Consider the following 6,914-nt stretch of genomic DNA (forward strand, 5'->3'; position numbering starts at 1 on the left):
GTGTAAGCACTCAAAACCCATTTTCCTTAAAGAGTGTCTGAATCAGGCAATGGGTTAGATTATAGAAATCATCCATCTCTGTTCTGAGAGCCCCCACGGGTTCTCCACTTCCTGTCTGCCAACCACACCATCTGTATTGCTGCCTGGCCTGCCTTGCTGCACAGGCTGCACAGACAGCTGCCTGCTGAGGCATCGCTACTCGCTACTCGCAAGCTTGTTCCCTTCCTCAGGTCGGCCAGAAAGGGATAGTGAAAGCCATTACCCAAGAGAGACATGCAACCGTGTTGCAGGCAAACAAACCTTGGCTTGCAAAGATAGGCCAAATAGTAACTGGAATACAGTCACAATGAAAGGAGGTAAGGCTAGGTTGTTGTTTTTGTTAAAAACAAAGAAACAAGCATGTTATAGAGGCTGGAATGGTAGTTCAACAGGCTAGTGCCAGCATCCCATGTGAGTGCCAGTTCTAGTCTCGGCTGATCCACTTCCTGATCCAGGTCTCTGCTTATGGCCTGGGAAATAGTGGAAGATGATCCAAAGCCCTTGGCACTCTGCACCCATGTGGGAGACCCAGAGGAGGCTCCTGGCTCCTAGGTTCAGGTTGGCTTAGCTCCAGCCATAGTAGACATTTAGGGAATGAACCAGAAGATGGAAAATCTCTTAGAATGGCTACTACTGCCTGGGATCATGCCACTGGCTGGAGATGCAGACACGAAGCAATAAGATGAGTTTACTGCCTTCATGGAGATTGTAGGCTGGTAGTGAAGAAGGCATGAAACAAATAGCGCATGGGTGTCTACTTGATGCCAGTGTCAATGTGGAGAAGCGTGAGCTGTGGAGAGCAGGAATAACCCGAGGAAAGTCAAACTCTGGGAATGGGACATGCTCAGAAAGGGCTCTGAGGGAGCCACTTGTTGGTTGAAACTAAAGGACAAGCTAGAGTCAGCAAGAGCAGTGAGGAACAGGAGCAGCTGGGACTTGAACAAGTACCCCTACGGTATGTATGTATAACCATGCCATAGTGCCCCCAATTCCACCCTTGCATTCATTCCAGCTTCCTGATAGTGCATACGGGAGGCAGCAGATAATGGCTTGAGTTCTTGGTTCTGGCAACAATAAGGTAGACATGAATGGAGTTCCTGTCTCCTGGCTTCAGCCTTCAGTTTGTCCAGGTCCTAACTATTGTGGGCATTTGGGCAGTGAACCTGTAGACAGATCTGTGTTGACCTATATGTAATTCTACCTTGCAAATAAATATGTAAAACTTTAAATATAAACATTGAGCACAAATAAACCAAAATGAAATGAAACTTTAACAAAGAGGGGGGCTAGCGCAGCGGCCCAACTGGTTAATCCTCTGCTTGCAAATGCCAGCATTCCATTTGGGCACTGGTTTGTGTCCTGTCAGTTCCACTTCCCATCCAGCTCTCTGCTATGGCCTGGGAGCAGGGGAGGGTGACCCAAAGTTTTGGGACACTGTACCTGTATGGGAGACCCAGAAGAAGTTCCAGGCTCCTGACTTTAAACCAGCCCAGCTCCAGCTGTTGCAGCCATTTGAGAAGTGAATCAGCAGATAGAAGATCTTTCTTTTGTGTCTATCCTTCACTCTGTATATCTGCCTTTCAAATAAAATCAATCAATCAATCAATCATTAAAAACAGAAGTAAAAATAATTATCTTTTATTTCAGAGTTGGTTTTTGCTAAATGTGCAGTTACTCTTTGGTATTTCTATATGCATAGATCCAATTTTCCCTGCACCATTTATCAAAGAGTCTGTCATTTCTCCCTGAACTAATTTCAGTTCACTTGTCCAGTAGTAGTAGATGTGTGGATTAATTTCTGAGATTTCCATTCTGTTCCTTTGACCTACAGTTCTATTTTTGTGCTTATACCAGGCTGTTTTGAGTATTACTGCCCTGTAGTGCATCTTTAAAAAAAAAAAGATTTATTTATTTTTATTGCCAAGTCAGATATACAGACAGGAGAGGAGAGACAGAGAGAAAGATCCTCTATCCACTGATTCACTCCCAAGTGACTGCAACAGCCGGTGTTGCGCTGGTCCGAAACCAGGAGCCAGGAACTTTCCTCCAGGTCTCCCATGCAGGTGCAGGAACCCAAGGCTTTGGGCCATCCTTGACTGCTCTCCTAGACCAGGGAGCTGGATGGGAAGTGGAGCTGCTGAGATTAGATCCAGCACCCATATGTGATCCCCTGCGCGTTCAAGGAGAGGACTTTTAGCCGCTAGGCCACCGCACCAGGTCCCTGTGGTACGTTTTGAAGTCTGACATTGTGATACTTTCAGCTTTGTTTTGTTGTTTAAGATTGCTTTAGCTATTTAGGGTCTCTTGTGCTTCCATTTGAATTTTAGCATTATGTTTTTGTAGATCCTAGAAGAATGTCATTGGTATTTTAATGGGGATCACACTGAATCTATAAACTTCTTTCGGTAGTATGGACATTTTGATACTATTAAGTCTACCAAAAATGAGAACATGGATTCTGTGTGTCTGTGTGCGTGTGTGTATGTGCACGTGTGTGTCTTCTACTTCTTTCTGTCTTGTATGGAATTTTCATTGGAGAGATACATTACATTCTTGGTTAAATTTATTCCAAGGTATTAAATATTTTTAAGCTGTTATAAATAGGACAGATCTTACAAAGTTCTTTCTCAGACATGGAATTGTTTGTGCATACAAAGGCTATTTAATTTTGTGTTGGCTTTATATCCTGCAAATATGCCAAACTCGCTTATGAGTTCCAATAATCTCTTAGTTTTTTGGTTCCCCTATATAGAATATCAGGGAGCTGGATGGGAAGTGTGGGTCATCTGGACATGAACCGGCACCCATAAGGGATCCCTAGTGGCAAGGATTTTAGCCACTAGGGTATTGTGCTGGGCCCGTAAATGAATCTAAAGGAAGGAAAGAAGGAAGGAAGGAAGGGTATTCTTCTCTGGTTCTGAATTTTAATGGAAATTTCCCCAACTTTTCTGCATTCAATGTAATGGTGGCTTGTGTTGGGAAATGGTCCTTCTATATCCAATTTGCTTAACGTTTTCATCATGAAATAATATGTATTTGATGAAATGCTTTCTCTGCATCTATTGAGATGATCCTATGGTTTTTATTCCTCAGCTTGTTAATGTAGTAATGTACCACAGGTTTTGATTTGTGCATGTTAAACCATCCCTGTATACCGGGAATAAATCCCACTTGGTCTGAGTGAGTGAGCTTATGAGCTTTCTGATGTGTAGTTGGATTTGATTAGCTAGTGTTTTGTGAAGGATTTTTGCATCTATGGTAATCAATGACATTGGTCTGTAGTTTTTCTTTATTCTGTCTTTTTCCGGTTTGGGAACTAAGGTGATTCTGTCTTCTAGGAATTTGGGAGGATTCCTTCTCTTTTAATTGTTTTAAGTAGTTTAAGAAGAATTAGAATTAGTTCTTGAAAAGTTTGGTAGAATTTAGCAGAGAAGTTATTCATTCAACTCTGGAATTTTATTTGCTGAGAGAGTCTTAATTTTTTATTTAATCTCCATCTTAGTTATTCTATTTAGGTTTTCTGTATAAGCTTGGCTTCATTTAGGTAGAATGCATGTGTCCCTAAATCTATCTATTTTTTCTGGGTCTTCCAATTTGTTGGCATACACTTGTAGTAATTCCTGTAATTCCTGATGCTTCTATATGTATCTTGGCATCCATTGTGATATTTCCCTACCTCCTATTTTATTAATTTGTGTCCTCTCCTTTTTCGTTTCTTTTCTTTTTTTTTTTTTTGGTTCGTTGGATCAGTAGTGTATTGATTCTGTTTATTTTTTCAAAAACCAGCTCTTTAATTCACTGATCATGTATGTGTGTGTTTTAGTTTTATTTATTCTCGTTTAATATATGAGTTTTTGTCTTGGAGATAGACACACTGCAAGGAGGTTGTGCTGGCTGCTGGCTGCTGACTGCCTGAGCCGACCTATAGTCTCCATCACATGTATGAATATTGATGTGAGGAAAAGGGCTTGGCAATTCCAGTAAGGATAATAAGGGAACAAACACAGATGGACCTTCAAAATATGCTAAGTAAGAGAAGCCCATCACAGAGCACCACATCCTGAATGGTTCCATTTTTATGTAATGTGTAGAATCAACACATGTAGGGACTGGCACTGTGGTCTGGCAGTCAAAACCTTTGCCTACAATACTGGCATTCCACATGTACACAGGTTTGAGTCTCAGCTGCTCCATTTCTGATCAAGCTCCCAGATAATACACCTGGGAAAAATAATAGAAAATGACTCAAGTGTTTGGGCCTTTGCCACCCACGTGGGAGATCCTGAAGCAGCCCCTGCTTTGGCCTGGTCCATCCCTGTCCATTTTGGCCGTTTAGGTAGCGAACTAGAAGATAGAAAATCTCTATCCCTCCCTCCCTCCTCTTGCCTTGTGTGTGTGTGTGTGTGTGTGTGTGTGTGTGTGTATATATGTATGTGTGTCCCTTTCTCTATAACCTTTTCAAACAAATAAATAAATGTGTTTTTTTTTTTTAAAACCTCTATAGAAACAGAAAGTAGAGTCATGGCTGCCTAGAACTGGTTGAGTGTTGATTACATTGGTGTGGAGAGATACAAAATGCAGAGTTTCTTTTGGGAATAATGAAACATTTTAAGTTAGTAATAGTTGGCTATAAAACTTTATGAATATGCTAAAGACTTTGAATTGTGTGCTTGAAATGAGTGAACTCAATGGCATGTATATTATATTACAATAAAACTATTTTTAAAAAGTTACTCCTAAGTTTCTTAAATGAATAACCAAGTGGTTGAATATGTAATTCTCGAGAGAGGAGCTCCTATTTTCAGTAGGATACAAAGCTGTGGATCCAAAAACTGATCCTTTGGTTGAAAACAGCTAAGATTTCTTTTTTAAATACCAAAGGAATCTTTTAAAAAGAAACTTGTAAGGCAGTCACTTGAACCAACAGTTGAATGGCCCTCATCCCATACCAGAGTGCCAGGGTTTGATTCTTCATTCCACTTATTTTAAAGATTTGGTTTCTGTCTACTTGAGATGCAGTGACAAAGAGGAAAAGCAAAGATAGATATTTCATCTGCTGCTCCCTCCTTGTCAATACCCATAACTGTCATTCCTGGGCCAAATCAAAGCCAAGAGCTAGACCTCCATCGTTGCCTTCCATGTAGAACACAGGGAAGCAAGTGCTTGAACATCTGCTGCCTTCCCAGGCACATTAGCAGATGAATAACTGAGATTCAAACCAGCACTCTCTTATATGATGCAAGTATCCCAAGTGGCAACTTAACCTACTCTATCACAAGGTTCACTCCCTCCCCTAACTGTGGCTCTGATCTCACTCCAGGCTCTACCTTTTTTTTTTTTTTTTTAATTTAAGATTTATTCACACCTCCGGATCTGGTCTGGATAGTGGCTAGTGCTCTGCCAGCTTTGGAAACAACAAGGAGAGTGAAGCCACAGAGCCACCCATTCCAGTCCCAGCTTGCCCCATGGCTGGTGACTAGAAAATCTGCAACAGCTCATGCACCCGGGGCATAAGCACCTCGCTTGAAGGAGTGTGGGTTAAATTTGTGGGATCCACTGCTTCCCCAAAGGTACCACAGCCACCCTCAGACCTCTGGTGAAGCCCACGATTGTCAAAAAGAAGACCAAGAAGTTCAGCCATCACTGGTCAGACTACTTTGTCAAGAGCAAGTGAAACTGACCAAATCCCAGAGCCACTAACAGCAGAATGCAGAGCAGGTTCAAGGGCCAGATCCTGATGCCCAACATCGGTTATGAAGCACATACTGCCCAGCAGCTTCCACAAGTAACTGGTCCACACATCAAGGAACTGGAGGTGCGTCTCATGTGCAACAACTCATACTGTGCCAAGATTGCTCACAGTGTAGCCTCCAGGAACCACAAAGCCGTTGTGGGAAGAGCAGCCCAGCCAGCCATCTGAGTCACCAACCCCAGTGTCAGGCTGTGCTGCCAAGAAAACGAATAGCCAGCTTGGGTGCACAATTTGTGTTTAGATAAAACCTTGAAAACCACACAAAAATTTTTTTTTAATTTATTTTTGGGACTCAGCACAATGGCTCAATTAGCTAATCCTCCACCTGCCAGCACCGGCATTCACTATAGGTGCTAGTTCATGTCTTGGCTTCTCCACTTCCCATCCAGCTCCCTGCTTATGGCCTGGCAAAGTGGCAGAGGATAGCCCAAAACCTTGGGACATGAACCAGTGCCAATATGGGAGGCAATGTTTGCAGGTAGAGGATTATCCAATTGAACCATCACACCAGCTCCTAGGCTCCACTTCTGATTCCACCTTCCTGCTAATCCACATCCTGGGCGGCAGTGGCTGAGGGTTAAGTACTTGGCTCTTGCTACCCACTATGAATACCCAGACTGGGTTCCTGGCTTCTAGTTTTGGCCTGGCCCAGTCTTGAATGTTTAAAGGCATTTGGGGAGTGAATCAGCAAATGGAAGATCTCTTTCCATCTCTCAAACCTCACTCCCACCCCTATTTTCTGAATCAATAAAAATAATGAATAAAAAATGTAAAGACATCCATGACTGACAGAGAGTAGTAAAGTGAAACCATAAGACTCTGAGTCAGAAAAGGCAGGGAATGTGCACCTGGTGCTCTTGGAATGCTCGCTTTGGAACCATCCTTACTGAGAGAAGTGCCCATCATATGTGGGTGCTCCAGTTGCTGTCTCAGCTAATCCATCCTTTAGGACAGTCCTGATTCATGCGCCAGATATATGAAAGGGGAAATCTGGAGATGAGCTCATCTTCCAGCCAAATGAGTCACTTGCAGTGTTCAAGTCTCTATCTTTGAGAACCCAAACATTATGGAACAAACACAAGCCTTCCTTGTACTTTATTCATATCATAAGCAGAATTAAATG

General features: G+C 42.4%; 1 pseudogene; it reads left to right on the top strand.

Annotated features, from left to right (window-relative positions):
* Positions 1 to 346: 346 nt before the first annotated feature.
* On the top strand, positions 347 to 6,004 carry LOC121164941 (annotated as a pseudogene).
* The last annotated feature ends 910 nt before the right edge of the window (positions 6,005 to 6,914 follow it).

This window comes from Ochotona curzoniae, unplaced genomic scaffold (genome assembly GCF_017591425.1).
Source record: "Ochotona curzoniae isolate NIBS_2020 unplaced genomic scaffold, NIBS_Ocur_1.0 contig_883, whole genome shotgun sequence".
Classification (NCBI taxonomy): Eukaryota; Metazoa; Chordata; class Mammalia; order Lagomorpha; family Ochotonidae; genus Ochotona; species Ochotona curzoniae.